This window comes from Xenopus laevis, chromosome 7L (genome assembly GCF_017654675.1).
Source record: "Xenopus laevis strain J_2021 chromosome 7L, Xenopus_laevis_v10.1, whole genome shotgun sequence".
Taxonomy (NCBI): domain Eukaryota; kingdom Metazoa; phylum Chordata; class Amphibia; order Anura; family Pipidae; genus Xenopus; species Xenopus laevis.
The window spans coordinates 53164853-53187803 of NC_054383.1; the positions used below are offsets into that span (position 1 = coordinate 53164853).

Consider the following 22951-nt stretch of genomic DNA (forward strand, 5'->3'; position numbering starts at 1 on the left):
TCCTGTTCTGAAGGGGGGGGGGTCCTGTCCTGAAGGGGTGAGAGTCCTGTCCTGTTCTGAAGGGGGGGAAGTCCTGAATGGCCCAGGTCCACCTCCGCATTGCAGAGTCACCAGGTGCTCAGTGCCCTGCTAATGACTCATAAACACCTATAAACTTCTAGTTCAGCCCAGGATACAAACAGTACACGAGAAAACCAGGGCTTCACTCCTCATTATATATAAATTACCCCAATGTGTGCTGCCTGGCCCCACTTTTTCTGGGGACTTGTGTCTTTTGCCTCCTGCCTACCCCGTCAAATGTTGCTTGGAGGTAGGGGTAACAGATTCTGTTTAGCTCAGGCTTTTACCAACTGCACAGCAAGGCCCTGTTCCGGCAGATCCTACCGGTGACTGTCCCCCTTCACCCCGGACACAAGCCAAGTAACTCCCTGAAGCAAGAGCAACGGCCAGGATGGAGGGTGAGCAATAAGCGCTACGGGAACAAGCTATGTGGGTACTACAGGTGCCGAGGTGAGGGATTAATAGCAAGCTACTGGCATGATGATTTTTGCGTTTTGTGAGGCGGGGTCATTTGAGACATTGCATTTAATTCCATTAATTAAAAATTACACTATAGTGCTAATGTTGCTTTACTGTAATATAGGGATATTAGAAGTCACTGAGGGGTTGTTCTGTAACCATATACTGTAAAGGCACAGGGCTGCAGTCTGAGTTATACAGGGAACTCTGAGTATCACTCATGTATTATAAGGGATAATGTACCCCCTACTGTAAATGATAAGGATATTAGAAGTCACTGAGGGGTTGTTCTGTGACCATATAAAGGCACAAGGCTGCAGGCTGAGTTATACAGGGAACTCTGAGTATCACTCATGTATTATAAGGGATAATGTACCCCCTACTGTAAATGATAAGGATATTAGAAGTCACTGAGGGGTTGTTCTGTGACCATATAAAGACACAAGGCTGCAGGCTGAGTTATACAGGGAACTCGGGAGTATCACTCATGTATTATAAGGAATAATGTAGCCCCTACTGTAAATAATAAGGATATAAGAAGTCACTGAGGGGTTGTTCTGTAACCATATACTGTAAAGGCACAGGGCTGCAGGCTGAGTTATACAGGGAACTCTGAGTATCACTCATGTATTATAAGGGATAATGTACCCCCTACTGTAAATGATAAGGATGTTAGAAGTCACTGAGGGGTTGTTCTGTGACCACTGAGGGGCACAAGACTGCAGAATCTTTAACATATTTTACATGAATTACACTTAAGTGAGAAAGGCAGCTTTTTATGCGCATAATTTTTTGCATAAAATATTTTTACCCCAATATATGAGTGGATGTGTACAAGAGTGTTTACATGTGGGCTGCTTGGATTTTTTTTTGCCCGGGCTGCTTTCTACCCCCAGTCCGGCCCTGAGCGCCATCAAGTTATGCAGCACTTTCATTAATCTATAACAAAGACTACAGAATAAAAATGGAATCCAAGGGTTCTACTCAGAGGAGCTTACAATCTAAAGTATTATTAGATTCTACCTTGTGCCAAGTCAATAATTGCTGCCATTATGGAGTTTAGGCACCTCAGCTATTTATCCCTGACTTACTTGTGTCCCTAAAGAACCCAACTGAAGACTAATATGCCAGGTGCTGGAGCACGTAGGGATCTTCAATGTGCTCGAGAGGGAAGGCTCACTTACAAATATAGTACACAATGCAGTGTTTGTCTGCTGTAATTGCGTTTCTCAAAAATGCTAGTAAATTACTTTTTGCATTTGAGAATAAGATGGAGCTTGCAGCCAACATATGCAGAGCGGAGATGGTGTAAGTTACAGCATGCCAACGTGTGCATCGTTAATAAACATACAAATGTATGATCATCTTGCTGCCAGTCAATTGCGGTATTGACGCATCCTGCCAGGGGAACCCTAGAATTACAGCTATGTTCATGGTCGTATTAATTCAAGAGTTCCTTGGCACCACTGCATGCACTTGCGCATTATCAGAGCAGACTGGGTTGGGCGCACTGGCACTCCCAAAAGTTCATGTTAGTGTAAGGAGCAATTTTTAGCACAAGTACATTTTCTAAATGCCATCAGTACACATCACACTTCCAGTGTCCATTTTAGCGCAGGTTGAAATTTATCCCTTATATATATTCAAACCCTTCATTCCACATACCTGAATTGCAGTGTTAATGGTATCTCAGAAGATGCTAACCCATGTTAATAATAAAATATTAATTTATACCTGTATTATATTATTGTGATGATGTTAGTATTAATAATAAACAACAATTAATTATAATTAATGTTATCAACATATGTTATTATATATGTATTACATCGAATTATATTATACGGGTATGGGATCAGTTATCCAGAAACCCTTTACCTAAAAAGCTCTGTATTACGGAAAGGCTGCCTCCCATAGATTTAGTTTTTAAAAATGTGAATTATTCGATTTTCCTTTTTCTCTGTAATAATAAAACAGTACATTGCACTTGATGCAAACTAAGATATTCTTAATCTTAAAGGAATAGTTCAGTGTGAAAATAAAAACTGTGTAAATAGATAGTCTATGCAAAATAAAAAATGTTTCTAATATAGTTAGTTAGCCAAAAATGTAATATATAAAGGCTGGAGTGAACACATATCTAATAAAACAGCCAGAATCCAACTTCCTGCTTTTCAGCTCTATAACTCTGAGTTAGTCAGCGACTTGAAGGGGGGCCACATGGGACATTTCTGTTCAGTGAGTTTGCAATTGATCCTCAGCATTCAGCTCAGATTCAAAAGCAATAGATATGACCCATGTGGCCCCCCTCAAGTCTCTGATTGGTTACTGCCTGGTAACAAGGGTAACCAGTCAGTGTAAACCAAGAGAGCTGAAAAGCAGTAGTGTTCTGACTGACATGTTATACATCAAATCATTCCAGCCTTTATATATTACATTTTTGGCTAACTAACTATATTAGAAACAGTTTTTATTTTGCACTGCCTATCTATTTACCAAGTTTTTATTTTTACACTGAACAATTCCTTTAAAGGGGTTGTTCACCTTTGAGTAAAGTTTTAGTATGATGTAGGGAGCGATATTTTGAGACAATTTGCTATTGGTTTTCATTTTTTATTATTTGTGTTTTTTAAGTTATTTAGTTTTTTCTTCAGCAGCTCTCTAGTTTGCAGTCAGCAATCTGGTTGCTAGGGTACAAATTACCTTAGCAACCATGCATTGATTTGAATGAGAATATGAAATATTAATAGGGGAGAGTCGGAACAGAAACATGAGTAATAAAAAGTAGCAATAATAAATTTGTAGCTTTACAGAGCACTTTTTTTTAGATGGGGTCAGGGACCCCCTTTTGAAAGCTAGAAAGAGTCAGAAGAAGGCAAATAATTCATAAACTATAAAAAAAAACTTAATGAAGACCAATTAAAAAGTTGCTTAGAATTGGCCATTCTATAACATACTAAAATTTCACCTGAACGTGAAATATCCCTTTAATTGGAATAAATTATTTTCTAGTAGTCTTAAGGTATGAAGGCCTTGGTTTTAATCAATTAATAAAATCAATTTTAATTATCATCTGCTTCCTGATCTGGAGTGTATGAAGCTGTTTTGCGATTTATGTTATGATGATCCAAATTATGGAAAGATCCATTATCCGGAAAACCTCAGGTCCCGAACATTCTGGATAACAGGTCCCATACCTTTATCGATATATATCTTGAAATCATTACAATAAAGAATCAATTGTTTAAAACACACAATCAATAAAAAAATGTCAGTCTCTTAAATTATTTCTTGCCGATCACCTCACAGTCTCTCCACTGTAGATAAAAAAATCCAACCAAATGTGTATACTTCCAGAAAAATATGCACAAGGGATCAGCGCCTGTGGCAACAGAAATAAGGAACTCGCATGGCGTAATACGTTCGATGTAAATGGTATATATCACCATGTGCTTTTAATTAGCTTACTCTATGTGTGTTCCCCCTTTTTTTGGTTTAGGTTCTTCTATAAGTGCTCCCATTTCCCTTATACACAACTGCTTAAAGGGAACAGGTGCTGGGGGGGGTGCAAATTAAAAACAACTTTAAAAGCCAATTTAAAAGCAGAGTCCTTCGGTGCAGCGATGGGTGAATACAGTTTTCAACACAACACCTCCACCGTTTGGTAAAATTGCCTACTTACAAACCACTCTCGTGGTCAAGCGTATTCATTAACTCCTCCCAAGTGGTCTTAGCTTGACTTTGTATCCTCCATAGACTCCAGGGGAAGGATAGAAAACAGCGGGACTGGAGGGGTGGAGATATTGTTAGGAGAACCTTTTCAATTAATGCAAGCTGCCAAGGCTTTGATTCCAAGGAACTGGAAGAATAAGGATGCCCCGATATATATTAACTGGTTAAAATCTTTGCAAAGTCCTTTCCCTTTGGGGAAGCATAAACAGCCGCTTCCAATGGCCACACTCAGCTCCCAGCTCTCCTCAGTGTGTGTCTCAAGCTTTCAGACACACACACTGAGGAGAGCTGGGAGCTGAGTGTGGCCATTGGAAGCGGCTGTTTATGCTTCCCCAAAGGGAAAGGACTTTGCAAAGATTTTAACCAGTTAATATATATCGGGGCATCCTTATTCTTCCAGTTCCTTGGAATCAAAGCCTTGGCAGCTTGCATTAATTGAAAAGGTATCTCCACCCCTCCAGTCCCGCTGTTTTCTATCCTTCCCCTGGAGTCTATGGAGGATACAAAGTCAAGCTAAGACCACTCGGGAGGAGTTAATGAATACGCTTGACCACGAGAGTGGTTTGTAAGTAGGCAATTTTACCAAACGGTGGAGGTGTTGTGTTGAAAACTGTATTCACCCATCGCTGCACCGAAGGACTCTGCTTTTAAATTGGCTTTTAAAGTTGTTTTTAATTTGCACCCCCCCCAGCACCTGTTCCCTTTAACCAGTTGTGTATAAGGGAAATGGGAGCACTTATAGAATAACCTAAACCAAAAAAAGGGGGAACACACATAGAGTAAGCTAATTAAAAGCACATGGTGATATATACCATTTACATCGAACGTATTACGCTATGCGAGTTCCTTATTTCTGTTGCCACAGGCGCTGATCCCTTGTGCATATTTTTCTGGAAGTATACACATTTGGTTGGATCTTGAAATCATGTTGACACCTTTCTTAATATGAGAAAGTTACCCACCAGGGCTTCTGTGGATAAGCACATTATTCTCTGTGTGATCTTCTATAGTCGATCTGTATCAGTGGCATTGCAATTTCTTTTTAGAAGCTGCCACCCTGGTTACCATTATAGCATTATGTAAAATGAGTTAAGGGAGGTCTGAATTGATAATTGCTTTGGCAAATGCTGATTGCTTAGATCAGTGCTGGCCCAATTTATATGGTACAGAGGGCTGGATTTTTTCTAATCTACATGGTGCAGGGCCGATAATGGAAGCCAATGTTAGCCACTCCCTGTTTTTAGACCACACCCACTTTAAACCACACCCATGTTACCGCAAGACCATGTCCACATTAATAGCACACCAAAAAAAAGATGGTTAGTGCTCACGGCAGGGATCAGGGCCAGAACTAGGGGTAGGCGGCTGTCTAGGACGCCTAGGCGTCAGGACAAAAATGGTCTTTGGTTATAGCCAGAACGTCCTCTGCCTCTGTTGTTTTCCCATGTAAGAGGAAAATTTATACCTACTGCATCTGATGCCTCTTCCTTGTTGTCTCATTTTATTTGATGAACATTGTGTGCGAAAAAATTGTTTCTCTTGTTTTCTATCCCGTGGAAGACCTCTGACTCATCTGTCATCTGATTTCTTTCCAAGTAGATCTAATTCTGACCCAAATAACTTTTCCCCTTCAAACAGCATATTAAGAAGACTATTTTTGGAAGCAATGTCTGCTGCCCAAGGCTTCATCCACAGAGCTCCGCGGGCCAAAGTAGAATAAGAAGTAGTTCTAGCAAGAAAATCAATATTGGTTTATGCTGCATCTGTAAGAAAATCTGGCTAATGAAAGTATTGGTAAGTCTTCCAGGAGACATTCTTTTGAAGTTCCCTTTTCAATCCTTTTTGTAATTGATTGAGCCATACTTTTAGGGATCTGGCAACTGAGGCGGCTGCAATTGCTGGTTTGAATGAGGTTGCAGCTGCTAGATATGCCTTCAGCCTTTCTGTCCATTGGCTCATTTAACCCTGAGCTATCTTCCAGGGGTAGTGTGGCCCCCCCATCTGGGCATCCCCGTTTTTTGAGTCCTTTGAGTCAAAGGGAAAGCGGGATTCAAATCTTTTAGAGAAGGATAATTTCCTGTCAAGGGTTGACCAGTGGTTTCTTATTCTTTCAGATATAGCAAAGTCTAAAGCAAAGTAAAGCTTTTTTTTATGGATTCCTGCAAAAAGGTTACTAGTCTTCTTAGGCGGTTCTGTTGATTCCTCCATGCCCATGGTGTCTATGACTGCCAATAGAAAAGGTTTGATTTCCTCAATAGGAAAAAAGCCCTCGGTTTCAGGTAATTCACCTTACTCTGATTCTGATGACATTTTCCTTTTACAGGGACCTTCATCTGCTGAACCCTCTGAAGAAACGTCCTCAAACACTGACTCCACTTCAGAGGATGTCCCCTGATTATGTGAATGCTTAAAGAATCAAAGATCTCTTGCATACCTCCTTTCATCCAGGTAACAAAATCTTGCATGGAAGGCACAGGTATTTTAATTTTATCAGCACAAGATTTGCATAGTTTTTCATTTTCCAAAGAAATAAACACTCCATCACAGCCTGCACAATTTACAGGGTGCTGTTTCTTTAAATCCTTCATGTGGAAGGCACAGGTATTTTAAAGTTATCAGCACAAGGTTTGCATAGTTTTTAATTTTCCAAAGAAATAAACACTCCATCACAGCCTGCACAATTTACAGGGTGCTGTTTCTTTAAATCCTTCATGTGCTCTTTTTTGCTACTTTCTGAAGGCATGTCATTTGATCTTGGCTTGTCTTAAAGAGGACCTGTCACCTTGAGACATGAGTAATATATAGCTTTCCCTCCTTATTTAAACCCTTTAGTCAGCTGTTTTTGTCTATATCCGAAACAGATCAGAAAATATCCTATATGTAAAAAGTGTTTCATAGGCGCTGCCATCTTGAAACAGGACCCCTTTGTGTTTTGTGTGTGGGCTGAGCCAAACTGCCAAATCTCATGCATGCCTAGTCATAGAGTATACTCTTTGATAGAAAAATGTAGGGCTATGGCGAGAATGCCCACTTTAAAGAGCATTCTTTTGGTTGATCAATATATGCCTCAGCACAAATAAGACATAAATTAGTGCTTATGTTTTGTTGTGTTGTGTACATTTTTTCTGCAGGTATATTATGAAGTGAGACAGTAGCACTTGTATTGTAGCTAAAGTGACTACTGGTAGCTGTCCAACTACGAATATTAATAATAACTAGGAGCAGCTGGAAAATGAGAGGAGAAATGTAGGTATTTATTCCCAAAACCAAATATAGTGTAAGACCTGAAATAATGCAGAATCAAGCCTCATCAAGCCTTTTCTAAATAATCATCAGATGATCCCTCAAACCAGTGGAAGGCAGAATCTTCAGTTAATGAAAACGTATATATTTTCTTATTTTCATTTGCCTGTGACTGCATGTGGGGGGTTGGTTACTTATGGAGTTGCACCTTTAAGGCAGGTCAACAGAACTCACACACACAAACTCAGACTCAGGCACACACTCAGACACACACACATTCACAGACTCAGGGATACACACACTCACAGACTCAGGGATACACACTCAAACACAGACTCAGGGACACACAGAGATACACACAGAAATGCACATCACAGGCACATGTTTCACAAAAGACTGACCATTAAATCAAGGTGAACAGTCACTAACAGAGAGCTCTAACATAAATAAACTAAGTATGCTTCAGTCTGTCCTGCACGCCGAATACAGCACGAGTCCGTGCGGGAGGTGAAATCTCACGAGATTTATAGTTTTTCCCTTGAGGCTTTGCGTGACGACTTTCAGAAAATCGGACTGGTAGAGTCTCGTGCACTCTTTGAAAACACTGCATAGTTACATTTATTGAACAAAAAGATGCTGGTATGTGAGTATTTATAATTAATAATTACCAGGGTCGGACTGGGGGGCCCGGGGCCCACCGGGACTACTGTCCAGGGCCCCCTGACCCCCCCACCCCCCTACTGTGATGCGCACTGCGCGCCTGCGTGACGGCGCGGCTCGGCGCTCCTGCTTGAAAGGCGCCGCTCAGGGATCTGTATGAATGCCGCTGCGCGCATGCGCAGATGGAGCAGCGCAGCGCTTATAGAAATCTTTTTTTTTTTTCAAACAAACTTGTCGGGAGAGGGGTCTGGCCAGTCCGACACTGATAATTACAGTCCTACTGTCAGCAAAAAAGTGACAGGTTTCCTTTAACTTTTTGCCTTATCAGAGTCACCCTGCTCTGGTGTACGGTAAGCCTTATCTAGAACAATATAATTACTCCATACTTTGCTGAATAATACAGTCTTAGTTACATAAAGTGGCAGAGTCTTACCAGTGGAGAAGCAGGACAGCATGCACGGACCCAGCTCTGTTGTATCCAGGAGCAGAGTGTGCGCAATGATGTCGCGTCAAAAATAGCACTAAAATGGAAGTGACGTGGATGCGTCCACTTTCGCTCCAATTTTTTGATGTTCATGCGTCAATTTTCGCGTCAAAAAAACATGTGGCAAACCAGCTGTTCCATTACTCCTCCACAGCCTGAGACCTGCTGAGAGGGACTTTGCAGTGAGGGAAAACAGCAGGTGGGGCGACACCCTCAAACAAGCTGGTGCACTTTGTAGCTGGGTATATTTTAGCCAGTCCCTCACTGCCTGACAATCATGTCACCTTAATTTCAAGGGGCATAGACAGAGTCTTGCGCCCTGGAGACTAGCTTTAATCTTCCTGTTGTACTTGGTGTGGGATTCCTTCCTAGGTAGGAAAAACACTGAAGAGCTTGGGGTTGCTGGGAGTTTTATAGGGAAGGAGCCACTTCTAATTGGTGTGGGCCAATCCTACCAACAGGTGAAGAGAGCTTCTCTCTCGTTATGCGCTGCCTGTAGGGACATGAGGGAAAAACAGTATTTTATTGGCAATATTAAGCCATTACAATTGAAGGATGAAACTCTCTAATATGGAGGTACCAGTGTTTTTTATCTGCAAGAAGAAAATTTTTTAGGCTTCGACTGCTGTGCCCTTGATATCAGGTTCTCTGGTGGGCCCTTGGAGCCCCAGTCCTACACCGACTGTACGATATTGCAAGTTTATATAGCAGAGGAAGCTCTATTCTCAGAAGTGAAGGACCCGCGTGTGCAATATGTTTGCTAAAGACAATGAATAAATTAGACATAAAGTGTTTTACAATAAGTGCCATAGCTTTAATTATTTTATGAAATTGTATATACATAGGCAACCACATGTCTGCCTGTAAAAGTTAACAACACCAATTAGGACCGCTCCAACTCACCACCACTTCGCTGCTTCCCTTTGAGGTCGGGTGCTCAGTCCGCAGTGTCCCCACTGCCACAAATGTATACACCAACAGATGAACGGCACTCCGATTAAAAACAGGCTTTTTATTACTGGGCAATGTGGAAATACATAGGCCTTACGCGTTTTGGGAACACCTTCCCTTAATCATAGGCTTACAAAATGAATCGAAAATTTGCTTTATATACAATAGGTCTGTAAAAGTTAACTTAAAAAATGGATTAAGTAGGAACTCCATATTGCCTACAGCAATTTCATATCTTGATAAGATAAAGCATACTTAGACATGCTCTTACAGTAATACCGTAGTTCATTGTTACAAAAAGTAGCCACTAGTACTTAACAGCAATGGGTCTTGTTTTAGGTATGCACCGAACCCAGGATTCAGTTTGTGATTCGGCTTTTTTCAGCAGGATTTGGATTTGGCGGAATCCAAGAGCCTGACCGAACCTAATCAGCAATAATCACATGGCTTTGCATCACACAAATAAGAAAATCATACACCTGCTACCTACTGTCAAATTTGGTGGAGGTTCCATCATGCTGTGGGGCTGTGTGGCTAGTTCAGGGACTGAAGTTACACAGGGGTTGGATATTCCAACACAATGACCCAAAACACAGTTTGAAATATACATAGGCATTTATGTAGAGGGAGAAGTACAATATTCTGGAATGGCCCAGCAATCAAGGTTGACTGGATACCGAAAAGTCTTTAAATAGTATTGCCCAGTCTTCTTGTGAGGCACCTCCGCCGTAGGTGCAAATAAGTAATCCACCAAAAAATAGAACACAAGAAGATAGGCGCTGAGGCAGGATTAACTGCTAAATCATCAGTGTTTATTTGCCAACACTACATGTTTCGAACCATAGAAGGCTCTTTGTCAAGTGTGGAGACAATCAGTGCATCATTACTTAAAAGGTGTTAGACAGGAAGTGACACAATATAATGGAAACGAACTTTCCAATTATTAACCCTTGCCTAAAAGATTAGTGAAAAAATTATTTAGAAAAACATACTGAAGCGTGACAATGTCCAATACAGATTTTTGTTTGGTACAAATAAAGTCTTTTGAAGCGTTTCAATGGTGTCTGTTGTGTGTCTTTACTTTTTGCGATAAGTCTTTAAGGTGGAAGTAGGAAAAACAGTGACTGTGAAGATAAAAATATCATAGGGAATAAAAAACAATTTATTATCCAGGTTTAGTACTGCCTAAAAAAGCCTACCAAGCCCTCTTTTCATCACAAATTCTTAACAACAGAGTTCCATTAGTACGAAAAATTACTAGGCCTTAAATGCCATTGGTTTATTATATATATGTTTAACAAATTTATTGAGCCCATACGTTACCATTAGAAGTTTTCAAACATATCTTGGCTATTAATACTGATCAATATCTGGAAAAGAAGAGTAATGCACATATTAGGACCGTTTATAAAGAACTTTTTATAAGAAACTTTTTACGCTCCAAGACTCATTCAAGCCTTTTGGATTCATAGTGTTTAGTTTCTTAATCCAGTACAATAATAATTGGGTTAATAATTGGAAAGTTCGTTTCCATTATATTGTGTCACTTCCTGTCTAACACCTTTTAAGTAATGATGCACTGATTGTCTCCACACTTGACAAAGAGCCTTCTATGGTTCGAAACATGTAGTGTTGGCAAATAAACACTGATGATTTAGCAGTCCTGCCTCAGCGCCTATCTTCTTGTGTTCTATTTTTTGGTGGATTCTGGAATGGCCGTCACAGTCCCCGACTTGAATATATGGGATGATTTGAAGCAGGCTGTCCATGCTCGGCAGCCATCAAATTTAACTGAACTGGAGAGATTTTGTATGGACGAATGGTCAAAAATACCGCAATCCAGAATCCAGACACTCATCAAAGGCTATAGGAGGTGTCTAGAGGCTGTTACATTTGCAAAAGGAGGCTCAACTAAGTATTGATGTAATATCTCTGTTGGTGTGCCCAAATGTATGCACCTGTCTCATTTTGTTATGATGCATATTGCATATTTTCTGTTAATCCAATAAACTTGTTTCCATAAGGCATGTTATATATTAAAAGGAAGTTGCTACTTTGAAAGCTAAACCAACAATAAAACTGACTGCTGTGTGCCCTGAGTCTGAGTGTATCTTACTGAGACAAATAGCTTTTTGTTTCCTCTGTTTGGGGTAAACTTGTAGATACATTAAGTGCATTTATTTTCTTTTTGTGTTTTAGCTTTAGAGTTCTAAGGGGAGCAAAAAAAAGTTAATAAGGGGTTATTTTACTGCTGGTAGCAAACAGCATTTTTTTCCCTCTTTCTTCTAATTAAGGGGGAGGGGTTAATCAGGTAAATTCTGATCATGCTTTGTGTGCTCTGGTTGAAACCTTAACCTTGTCAATTCAAAGCGAGTGTGGGAGCTGCTAAGCGAGTGTTGCATGTGTAAGTGTTAAGTAGTGTTAAAAACCTTAAGGCGTTTAAAACCGAAAAGGAGTTTGTGAGGAATTGCATTTGGGAGACTGTAAGTACCCAGTGTAAATATGAGTGCAAGTGGGTTTGCTGGTATTACTCAGTGTGTGTCTTGTCTGTGGTATTGGAGCAGCAGTTCCATGCAGTATTTACATGTGAGAGATGTTGGTGGGTTTTCATCTTGGAATCTGAACTGCAGACTCTAAGGTGTGAACTTGCAGCACTGAGAGCAGCGGCAAACGAGGTGGAGGAAAGGAGGCTCGCAGAGCAACCACTGGCAGGGGCTAGTGGAGTGGGGGGAGGAGAAGGGCTAATAAGGGAGGAAGGTTTGTGACAGTCAGCAGGGGAAGTAGGGGACAGAAGGGTAGGGGGGCTGGTCCACAGCTTGTCCGAAACAGCAAATTCGCCATTTTGGCTGAAGATGCTGGGGAGGAACTGGCATGTATGGAGCAGACTGACTCTCCGAGCACCCTGGGAGGCAGTGTCTCTAATACGGGTGGTGGGGGGAGTGCAAGGAAGGAAAGGCAGGTTATAGTTATAGGGGATTCAGATTATTGGGAGGGGCTGGGGAAGACCCAGCGGTCTTGGTAAACATAGGTACCAATGACAAAGTTAGAGGAGGTGGTGAAGTCCTCAAGAACGATTTTAAAAAACTAGGTGTAAAGTTGAGGGCGACGACTTCCAAGGTAATTTTCTCAGAGATATTACCTGAGCCAAGAGCAACGCTAAGGAGACAGCGGGAGCGTAGGGAGATTAATGCGTGGCTGAGAGATTGGTGTAGGGAGGAGGGTTTTGGGTTTCTGGAGAACTGGACTGATTTCTCAGTTGGCTACAGGCTCTTTGCTAGGGATGGGCTCAATGATGATGGTGCAGCTGTTTTGGGAGAGAATATGGCTAGAGAGTTGGAGGAGATTTTAAACTAGGTGTGGGGGGGGAGGGTTCAGTAAAAGATTCAGTGGAAGACAGGTTAGATGAGATAGTGGGCAAAGAAAGGGAAAATGGGGGAGGAGATTTGGCTGGGGATACTGTTAAGGATAGGGAGGACCACATGTCATATGTTCAATATGGTACCAGTATTAAATGTATGTTTGCAAATGCAAGGAGTCTGACTTGTAAAATGGGAGAGCTGGAGGTGCTGACGCTGGAGGGAAAATATGATGTGATTGGTGTGGCCAAAACATGGCTGAATGAGTCGCATGACTGGGCAGTAAATATCAGTGGCTATACTTTGTTTCGGAGGGACAGAGGCAATAGAAAAGGAGGAGGGGTATGTCTGTTTTTTAGGCAGGATTTAAAAGCTTATATAAAGGAGGTTATGTTAGAAAATGAGGGGGCAGAAGTCTTATGGGTGGAGTTCTTCACCAATTGTAAAGAGTCCAGCAAATTAATTGTAGACGTATGCTATAGACCCCCTAATGTAAGTGAGGAGGAGGAGGCGGCGGCGAAGCTCCTCATGCAAATAGAGAAGGCTGCTAGTTTGGGTAAAGTAATGATAATGGGAGATTTTAATTACCCAGATATTGACTGGAGCAACAGTACTGCCACATCAGTTAAAGTGGACCTGTCACCTATACATAAAAAACTGCATAATGAAAGTCCTTTCCAAATTAAATATGGAACCCCAAAATTTTTTTACATTAAAACATCCATACCTGTTATAAAGGTGTTTAAATAACTAAACTGTTAATCAAATATTACCTGCCCCGCCTCTATGCCTGTGGCATAGAGGAGGGGCAGTCAATTCACTTTCCATTCAGCACTTCCTAGATGTCACAGCTCTCCTCACATTCCCCCTTCCCTCCGCAGGCTCTATAATTGTGTAGGGCACTGCACATGGACATTAGGTCCCTCATTCTGGTTCATACACAAGATTTTGGGGTGATACACAATTTCCCTTAATAACCATGTCCACAAAATGGCAGCTGCCTGCTTGCTGTGATTGTATAATTCCAAAACAGAAGGAAACAAAATTGAAATAATAAATACCGTGTAAGTAAAGTTTATTTTGCTCAACTAACATGATAGAAAAGAATTTGAAATTATTTCTTAGGGTGGCAGGTCCCCTTTAATGGGAACAAATTTATAAACTTGTTGCATGACAATTTTATGGCACAGGTTGTTGAGGAGCCTACCAGAAAAATGCTATTCTGGATTTAGTGATCTCAAATGACCCAGAACTTATAGCACATGTGCAAGTCGTTGAACCCCTGTGTAATAGTGACCATATATATATGTTATATCATTTAATGTCTGGTGCAAAAAACAAATATATACTGAGGCAACAAAAACCATGAATTTTGCAAAAGCTAATTTTAGTGCCTTGAGGGCTGCCCTACAGAGCAATGATTGGGGCATTAGGTTTTCAGCTAAAAACACAGAACAGAAATGGTTGTCATTTAAAATGATATTAAATCATTACTGTTCTCAATTTATTCCCTTAAGAAGTAAATGTAGAAGCGCTAAGAATCATCCTATGTGGCTTAATACAGAAGTAAAGAAGTTAATAGGGAAGAAGAGAAAGGCATTTAAAAACTACAAATCTGTTGGGACAGAAGCTGCATTTAATGAATATAAACACTGTAATAAATATTGTAAATCGGCAATCCGGAAAGCAAAGAAAGGAAATAAAGAGTTAATTGTGGTGGGCAAATTATTTGAAGGCTTGTTAAGGGATCACATTCAAAATGTTGTCCTAGTGAATGCCATTATAAGCAGCAATCAGCATGGCTTTATGAAGGATAGGTCATGTCAGACAAATTTGATTGCTTTTTATGATGAGGTAAGTAAGATGCTGGACAGTGGGGGGCAGTAGATGAGATTTGGATTTTGCCAAAGCGTTTGATACTGTGCCCCACAAACGACTGCTTTCTGAAATAAGGTCTTTTGGGCTTAATGAAGTCGTTTGCACATGGATAGGAAACTGGCTACAGGATCGGGTACAGAGGGTGGTTGTTAATGGTACATTCTCTACTTGGAGTAAGGTTCTTAGTGGGGTCCCCCAGGGCTCGGTATTAGGTCAACTTTTATTTAACTTGTTCATTAATGACTTAGGGGAGGTTGTTGTAAGTAATATATCAGTGTTTGCAGATGACAAAACTATCCAGCCCAACTAATTCCATCCAAGATGTGGCATCCTTGCAACACGATCTTGACAAACTGGCAATCTGGGCAGCTAAGTGGCAAATGAGATTCAATGTTGATAAATGTAAAGTCATGCACCTGGGATGTAGAAATACCCAAGCCACTTATACCCTTAATGGTACTGATCCATTATGGGAAAGGACCTTGTAGATGATAAACTTGGCTGTAGCAAGCAATGCCAGTCAGCAGCATCAAGGGCAAATAAGGTCTTGAGCTGTATTAAAAGGGGCATAGAGTCATGGGAGGAGGGGGTCATTCTTCCACTGTATAGAGCACTTGTAAGGCCCCATCTAGAATATGCCGTACAGTTTTGGTCTCCATCACTCAAACACGGCATTATTGTATTAGAGAGGGTACAGAGAAGGGCAACTAAGCTGGTGAATGGTATGGAAAATCTTAGCTATGAGGAAAGACTGGCCAAATTGGGGATGTTCATGCTGGAGAAGAGGCGCTTAAGGGGTGATGTGATAACTATGTATAAATATATAAGGGGATCATATAATAATCTCTCTAATGCTTTATTTACCAGTAGGTCTTTCCAGCTGAGAAGAGGTTACCCATTCCGATTAGAAGAAAAGAGGTTCCGCCTAAATATTCGGAAGGGGTTTTTTAGAGTGAGAGCTGTGAAGATGTGGAATTCTCTCCCTGAATCAGTTGTACAGGCTGATACATTAGATAGCTTTAAGAAGGGTTTGGATGGCTTTTTAGCAAGTGAGGGAATACAGGGTTATGGGCGATAGCTCATAGTACAAGTTGATCCAGGGACTAGTCCGATTGCCATTTTGGAGTCAGGAAGGAATTTTTCCCCCTCTGAGGCAAATTGGAGAGGCTTCAGATGGGTTTTTTGCCTTCCTCTGGATCAACTGGCAGTTAGGCAGATATAATTAAAAAAAAAAGGTTGAACTTGATGGACGTGTGTCTTTTTTCAACCTTACTTACTATGTTATTATGTTAAAACTCCTTTCATATGACTGTATATCTTGTCTCACACACAGTCAAAATAGAGTCACCACCATTTTTTCGTTTATTTTTGTACAATAAAAAGGTAACTGTATTTCTAGGCAGAACTAAAAAAAATGTATATATTAAAGGGGTTGTTCACCTTTAAAGTAACTTTTACTTTGATATAGAGAGAAATATTCTGAGACAATTGGCAACTGGTTTTCATTTTTTATTATTTGTGGTTTCTCTTTCCAATTTAATAATCAAGTTTTGGCACTGGGGACCAAAACTGCACTGCATTTTCTAGTGCTTTGTAAATGGGAAGACTGACCTTCTCCTCCCACAAACCCTTTATAGTACAGCTGAAATCCTTTTTCCCCCTTCAGCTGCAGACTGGCATTGATTGCTAGTTGGTTTAAGATAGGGTGAAGTCCAAGGTAGAGGATTGCTCCTACCAAGGTTAAAGGAGAACTAAACCCCTTTGCTTATAAAAACCCCTACCCTCCACCGTCCCCCCTCCCTGCTACCCCCTGCACAGGTGTTCACACAAGTAAATGCCCCTAAGCTGGTAATTTCCCCTCATTGCAGAGTCAGAGAAGCAGAGCTCATCGGCAGAATCTTTTGGCGCTTTGGTAACCTTCGGCAATTTCCATGGCTTTCAGTGCATGTGCAGTTCGGGACCGGAATATTGCTCTTGCTCTTACACCAATACGGCGCATACTTACTGAAGACATAATTTGACACTAAATTAGAAGGCATACTTCTGTAGAAAATGTTGAGGGATGAAGTAGCAGGGGAGAACTTACTCACACAGTGTGGAAATTGTGCTTTCTGACTATTTCTCCTTAGACTGATGCCTTCACCAAATCTACAATCTTCTCCGAAGTTTCTGTAAACTGGGTGATGGATTCAATCTCCTTTAAGAAGAACAAATTAGCCTTCCCAAGAAATAATTTTAGCATGCAACTTAGCATACTGTAACACAGAACGAACGTCACAAGCTTTACTGCACTTTATACCTTACAGCAGGTTCTAAGTGATTGCTGGACGGATTGGAAAAAAGGTCCCGTAGGGCTCATCTGAGGGGCAGGATGTCCACAGTGCTCCTGTCAGGTATTGCTGGGATTCGAGCCGGGGACCTTTGGGTTTCTGGCTCAATACCTTAACCATTTGGCCAGGTGAGCAGCCTGTAGGGTTGCTCGCTATGTGTAACCTGGCCTCTGCAGTCCCAGCCCAGCTGCCGCCTGATTGGCCTCTCCAGCCCCAGCTCAGCTGCAGCCTGTTTGGCATCTACAGCCCCAACCCAGCTGCTGCCTAGTTTAATCAGCCAATCAGGGCTGACTCTTCCCTATTTAAGGGCAGCACTCAGACCACTCCTTGCCAGAGCATTGTATGGTTTCCTAGTACGGCAGCGCCCCTAACTAGGTAGTTCTAGCTCTTGCCCCTTTTCCCTTGTTATTCCGCCTTGCCTTGTCTGCCTGTCCTTGTCTTGCTTAATCTTATCTTGTACCTTCCCAACCTTGACCTTGATCCGACCCTGCCTTGTACCCCTCTCTTGCTATCCTCGGCTCCAGTCCTGTCTTGCTATCCTCGGCTCCAGTCCTGTCTTGCTATCCTCGGCTCCAGTCCTGTCTTGCTATATCTTGCTCCAGTCCTCTCTTGCTATATCTTGCTCCAGTCCTCTCTTGCTATATCTTGCTCCAGTCCTCTCTTGCTATATCTTGCTCCAGTCCTCTCTTGCTATATCTTGCTCCAGTCCTCTCTTGCTATATCTTGCTCCAGTCCTCTCTTGCTATCTTGCTCCAGTCCTCTCTTGCTATCTTGCTCCAGTCCTCTCTTGCTATCCTGCTCCAGTCCTCTCTTGCTATCCTGCTCCAGTCCTCTCTTGCTATCCTGCTCCAGTCCTCTCTTGCTCCACTCTAATCTCCTTCTGCTCCTGTCTTGCTATCTGCTCCAGTCTCCCTCTGCACTCTATCCCAAGTTTGATCTGATCTACGCCCGCACCGTCCTGTCCCATCCAGTCTGTTCCGGTTCCACTCCTGCCCCGTCAAGTCTGTTCCTGTTGAGTCGTTGCCCTCTTCTTCCTGTTCTGCACCTGATCCAGACTGACTCTTCGCCCTCATCAACCTGTTCCTGCTTTCCCTTCAAGTGTTCCCTAGGCACATACAGCTCCTGCCTCAAGGACTCGCCCTTTCCCTTCAGTCTCTACAGCTCCCCCTACCTAATCCTTGACAGCTCCTGGAACTCATTCACATAAGTTTGAGTAAAGGCTATAGTTAGTTGATGAAAATCAGTCAAGGTCAGTCTCAATCTCTGAATAACCTTATCACCATTAGCCACAGAGCTGCACACACTGCAAGAGTAAAAATATAAAGAATGAAACAAAACAACTCACATCTGTCATTGAAGGGTATATCCTGTTCACCTCAAAGCTATGTTACGCTTCCCTTTACAATCCAACAAGGTCACCCTAACCTCAGATTATAGATTGTTTTTCACCTCATAGCTTACCATAACTGGCTTCATGACAGCCTTCCAGGAAGCATGTATGTAGTGAAATTAAAAAGTTTTGTTTTTCAAAACAACCATGGGGAAGTGAATTAACCTACCCAGCTAAAGTCACGGCTTATATAACACTAGGCTGCTCCAGCAATCCACTTTGTAAGTTAACAGGACTAACTGGCATTGCGTCAGCCTGTGTGCACACACGGAGCAGATTTTGCTGCAAATATGCATACCTTGTGTTCTCTTGCCAAAATCTGCTTGTGTGCACACAGGCACTTAACACACAGAGCGGATGGATAAGTGTGACATTAATCTAAAGCTGGTCATAGATGCACGGATAAAAGTTTTCGTACCATGTGTGGATTGACCCATAATTTTTCGTACTATGGTGATTGTAAGTTTAGTTGATCGGACAGGTTAGAAAAAAAAAACCTGTCCAATAATATTCCTGCATGTATTGGGTGACTGGCATTACTATAACTGGCCAGAACATTGTTTTCCTACTTTATTTAATCCGAATGGTTTATTGTAGGTTGGAAGATCGCCAACAAACGAGCGTTCGTTGGACATAAGAATAAAATCTGTACGTCTATGGCAAGCATAAAAGAATGCCCTTCTTATCTGTAAGTCTGACACAAAGGCAGCAGGTGGTGGAAGAAAGGAGCTAACTTCCATTCCATGGAGTAGGGAGGTATGGTAATAAGGGTAAAAATTGTCCATTTATTAATTTATAATGACAAAGTAATTCAATATTTATATATGTATTAGTATATATGATTTTAATGAAACATATGTTTTATTAAAAAATATAAATGCTAATAGGGAAAGTCCAATTACATTTGCTCACCTCTTCTTTTAGTGCTTCCAGAGATGTAGAAATTTCCATTTAAGCTTCTTCAGAATTGCTCATTTTTTTCCCTTGCTAGTTTGGGTTGCCCTGGAAACATGATAGATAATTCTTATAGATATAGATAAATCTTATAAATCTTATAGATAAATCTTATTCTTTAAAGGGGTTGTTCACCTTCAAACAACTAGTTTGTTTCAGATAGATCACAAAAATAACGACTTTTTCCAATGACTTTCTATTTTCTATGTGTGACGGTTTTTCTAATATTGAAGTGTAAAGTATCATATCTCTCCTTCTGAAGAAGCCTTGGAAGGGGGGGGGGGTCGCCGATCCTGTATACTGTTCTAAATGGATACATTTAGTTGATACATTTCTTATCTTTGTCCCTGCTGACCAGAATCTTTGGGTTAGCTGTTAGAATTGATACAATTGTTGCTAATACTCCAGAGATACTGCTGAGAAATGTATCAACTCAATGTTGCAAAATTGTAACAGTTTAGAGTCTGCACCTGAATTACTGAGCTGTCAGACTCAAACACCAGAGACACAAACATTCACCTTTAAACTTAGATTTTGGAAAAAACTTAAAAAATAAATAATGGAAAGTAACTGAAAAAAGTCTTTATTACTGGGGAACAATCCTATAACAAATGAATTGAAAAAAGTGTTTTGAAGGTGAACAACCCCTTTAAACCTAAATGAAACATTTATATTAACAGGGAAGATTGGTCAAGAACTTTTATTTGTTGTAACGTTACTGCTTTTTTTGATAAAATGAGAATATGATACATCAAAAATTTTAAGCAAGCCTAGAGCCCCTGGGTAAAGCTTGCTCTCTGTTTATAAGCTTTAAATGCTGTAAATATTCAGCATGCCAGGAATAGGGCCCTTGCCAACTGTAAGTTATGGGGCATTCCATCTAGTGGCCACCCCTGTGATTCATAACATGCATAATTTGGAGTCAGGTACCAAGTTGGATCATTCAGAATATTGAATATTCACAGCTACTGCTCTAGTATATGCAGTTTAGTGAGAAATGGACAGGGCTAACATCATCCTCCTTACATTCAATGCTGGGTTTTATAAAACATAAATTTCTTAAACCAATAAGTTTTCAAGCATAAAGCAGATGTAGTAGAGTCACTCACCAAAATAAAAACGTGGCCCAGGTGCTCCAGTCCCAGGCTGTCAGCTCAGGGGAGCAGACAATCCGTATAAAAAAAAAGCTTGAATATTGGTGCCGGGCACAATGGCAAACTCACGTATTGATCAGACCAGAAAAATAGTAAATTAAAAGTAGAAGCTTTATTATATAGTCATCTCTTGCCTGACGCATTTCGTGTCACTAGGGTACTTAATCATAGGCTTGAGTGTACACATATATGGATCAGTATTTAAAGGCTGAACCACCAATTAAAAGGGGAGGGGGGGGGGAGAAAGGAAAAAACTACATCACATCACGTCCAAGTTTCAAGGCAAAATATGTCCAAATACAGAAAAAACACAGAAAATATATACAAAAAGCATAAACAATTATTGATAAAGGAAAAAAGCTATATACAATCTTAAAACAACTATCAATGAATGAGATCATTATATAAAGGCATCGAAGAAAAATGTTTGAGTAGAAAAATATGATTGTAGAGAAGTAGGGAATAAATAGTTGTTGCAATAATAAAAAAATACATGTTTTGTCTTGTTCAAAAAGTTTGATATAAATATTGAGCAATATATTGATATATAAATATGATAAATATGAATTTATGTCTCTTAAGAAAAATGTTGAAGCCTCTTTCTTTTTATATACAAGAAAAAATACATTTGTCTATTGGTTACACACATAGTGTGAAACTATATAAATCAACTATCATTCTATAGTAATTTATGCTATATGATTCGCCTCATTCTAAACATAAGGGAAATGATGGAGAAGAAATGGAGAAAAGAGATACCAAGGGAGAGAAGAGGGACATGGATCAAGCTGGATAAATGTTAAATACCCCTGAATATGTATATAGTTATCTCTAATCATAGTAACAAGAGACGTCGAAGTCTGAGTTTAGACCCTTGGGCAATCTGGTGTCAAGGGTAAAAATCCAAAAAACCTCCCGTTTAAGTATTATTTGTAAGATATCCCCCCCCCCTCTATAAGATGATACAATTCGCTCAATTCCTTGTATTTGAAACTGGTTAATATTCCCATTTGTGCTGGACAAGAAACAGTGGCGTAACTAGACCCCTAAGGGCCCTGGTACGGAAATTTACAACTGGCCCTATCTGTGTAATAATAAAACAGTACCTTGTCCTTGATCCCAACTAAGATATAATTATTCCTTATTGGAAGAAAAACCATTCTAGTGGGTTTATTTAATGTTTACATGATTTTCTAGTAGACTTAATGTATGAAGATCCAAATTATGGAAAGATCCTTTATCTTGAAACCCCCAGGTCCTGAGCATTCTGGACCCCCAGGTCCTGTACTCAAAAGATATAAAAGCACAGGAGTCTGAAATACAATTTTTACTGTGTTGATGTAAGGGTTAATCATTGCAACATTAAAGGGGTCATTCACCTTTACATTAACTTAAGGTGCAGAGAGAGAGATTCTGAGAAACTCTGCAATTTTTTTTAAAAAAATTTTTATTTCCAGTTTGCATTATTTAGCTTTTTATTCAGCAGCTCTCCAGTTTGCAATTCCAGTGGTTGCTAGCGTCCAAATTATCCTAGCAACTATGAATTGATTTATATAAGAGACTGGAATATGAATTGCAGAGACTCTGAATAAAAGGAAGGAATGGGTTGTTTAGATGGGGTCAGTGACCCACATTATACTATAAGCAGTGATTGGCATGGGGATATTAACTACCCTTTTAATATAGAGTTCAATTGTAAAGGGGATTCGGGCAGTTGCTGTCAGTTTGATAATGAATGGGAAAGCAAGTAATAAATGAAGGTTATTTATGGAGTACATAAACACGTTTGAGGGAATGAGGCGGAAATCCCACTGGCCGAGTGGAGGAGGCACTGTATTTACTAGTTATTAAACTTCTGCTTCTGTCTTCTTTTACCCTTACATGCCATACATTCTTGCTTCCCCTGCATTGAGCCTTATTGATACTTCCTACTTCTCCCCCTCCCCTGGTTCTACAAAGAATGCCCAGTTGTGTCTAGATCCTAGTATTTTTTCCATTGTGCCTGCTTCGGCAGACTTTTACTTGTATTTTGCAGAAGCAGTGTGACCTATATGCAGGCCCGGACTGACAATCTGTCAATTCGGGCAATTTCCCGAAGGGCCGCTCCATTTACCTGTGAAATGGGCCGCGTCTGCTATATGGCGATTTGAGGTAGAGACACTTACAGCATGCACACTGTGATTCTCCTTCACAGACACACCAAGCAGCTGCGTGTTCCTTCCTCCTCCCTCCTCCCACCTCCTAAGATCAGTCAGGAAGGCAAAGTCCCTCTGATTGGCCAGCAGACGGGGTGGGCGGTG

At 40.7% G+C, this 22951-nt stretch overlaps 2 long non-coding RNA genes across 5 annotated transcripts in view; one reads left to right on the forward strand and one right to left on the reverse strand.

The window, feature by feature from the left end:
* On the forward strand, positions 1 to 19546 carry LOC121395425. Of its 3 annotated transcripts, none has more exons than XR_005962474.1 (4): positions 1 to 510; positions 5890 to 6045; positions 6575 to 6699; positions 19141 to 19546. It is a non-coding gene; the product is annotated as an uncharacterized LOC121395425 (long non-coding RNA). The 3 variants fall into 3 exon arrangements; XR_005962473.1 differs by lacking the exon at positions 19141 to 19546 and adding an exon at positions 9929 to 10249; XR_005962472.1 differs by lacking the exon at positions 19141 to 19546 and having other exon boundaries at positions 6575 to 7997.
* Positions 10380 to 22951, reverse strand: part of LOC121395424 — a 24181-nt gene continuing 11609 nt past the window's right edge. For both annotated transcript variants that reach the window (XR_005962470.1, XR_005962471.1), the window contains 2 exons: positions 19456 to 19545; positions 10380 to 10959 (listed from right to left, as the gene is read on the reverse strand). This is a non-coding gene — a long non-coding RNA (uncharacterized LOC121395424). The remainder of the gene's footprint in view (positions 10960 to 19455; positions 19546 to 22951) is intronic.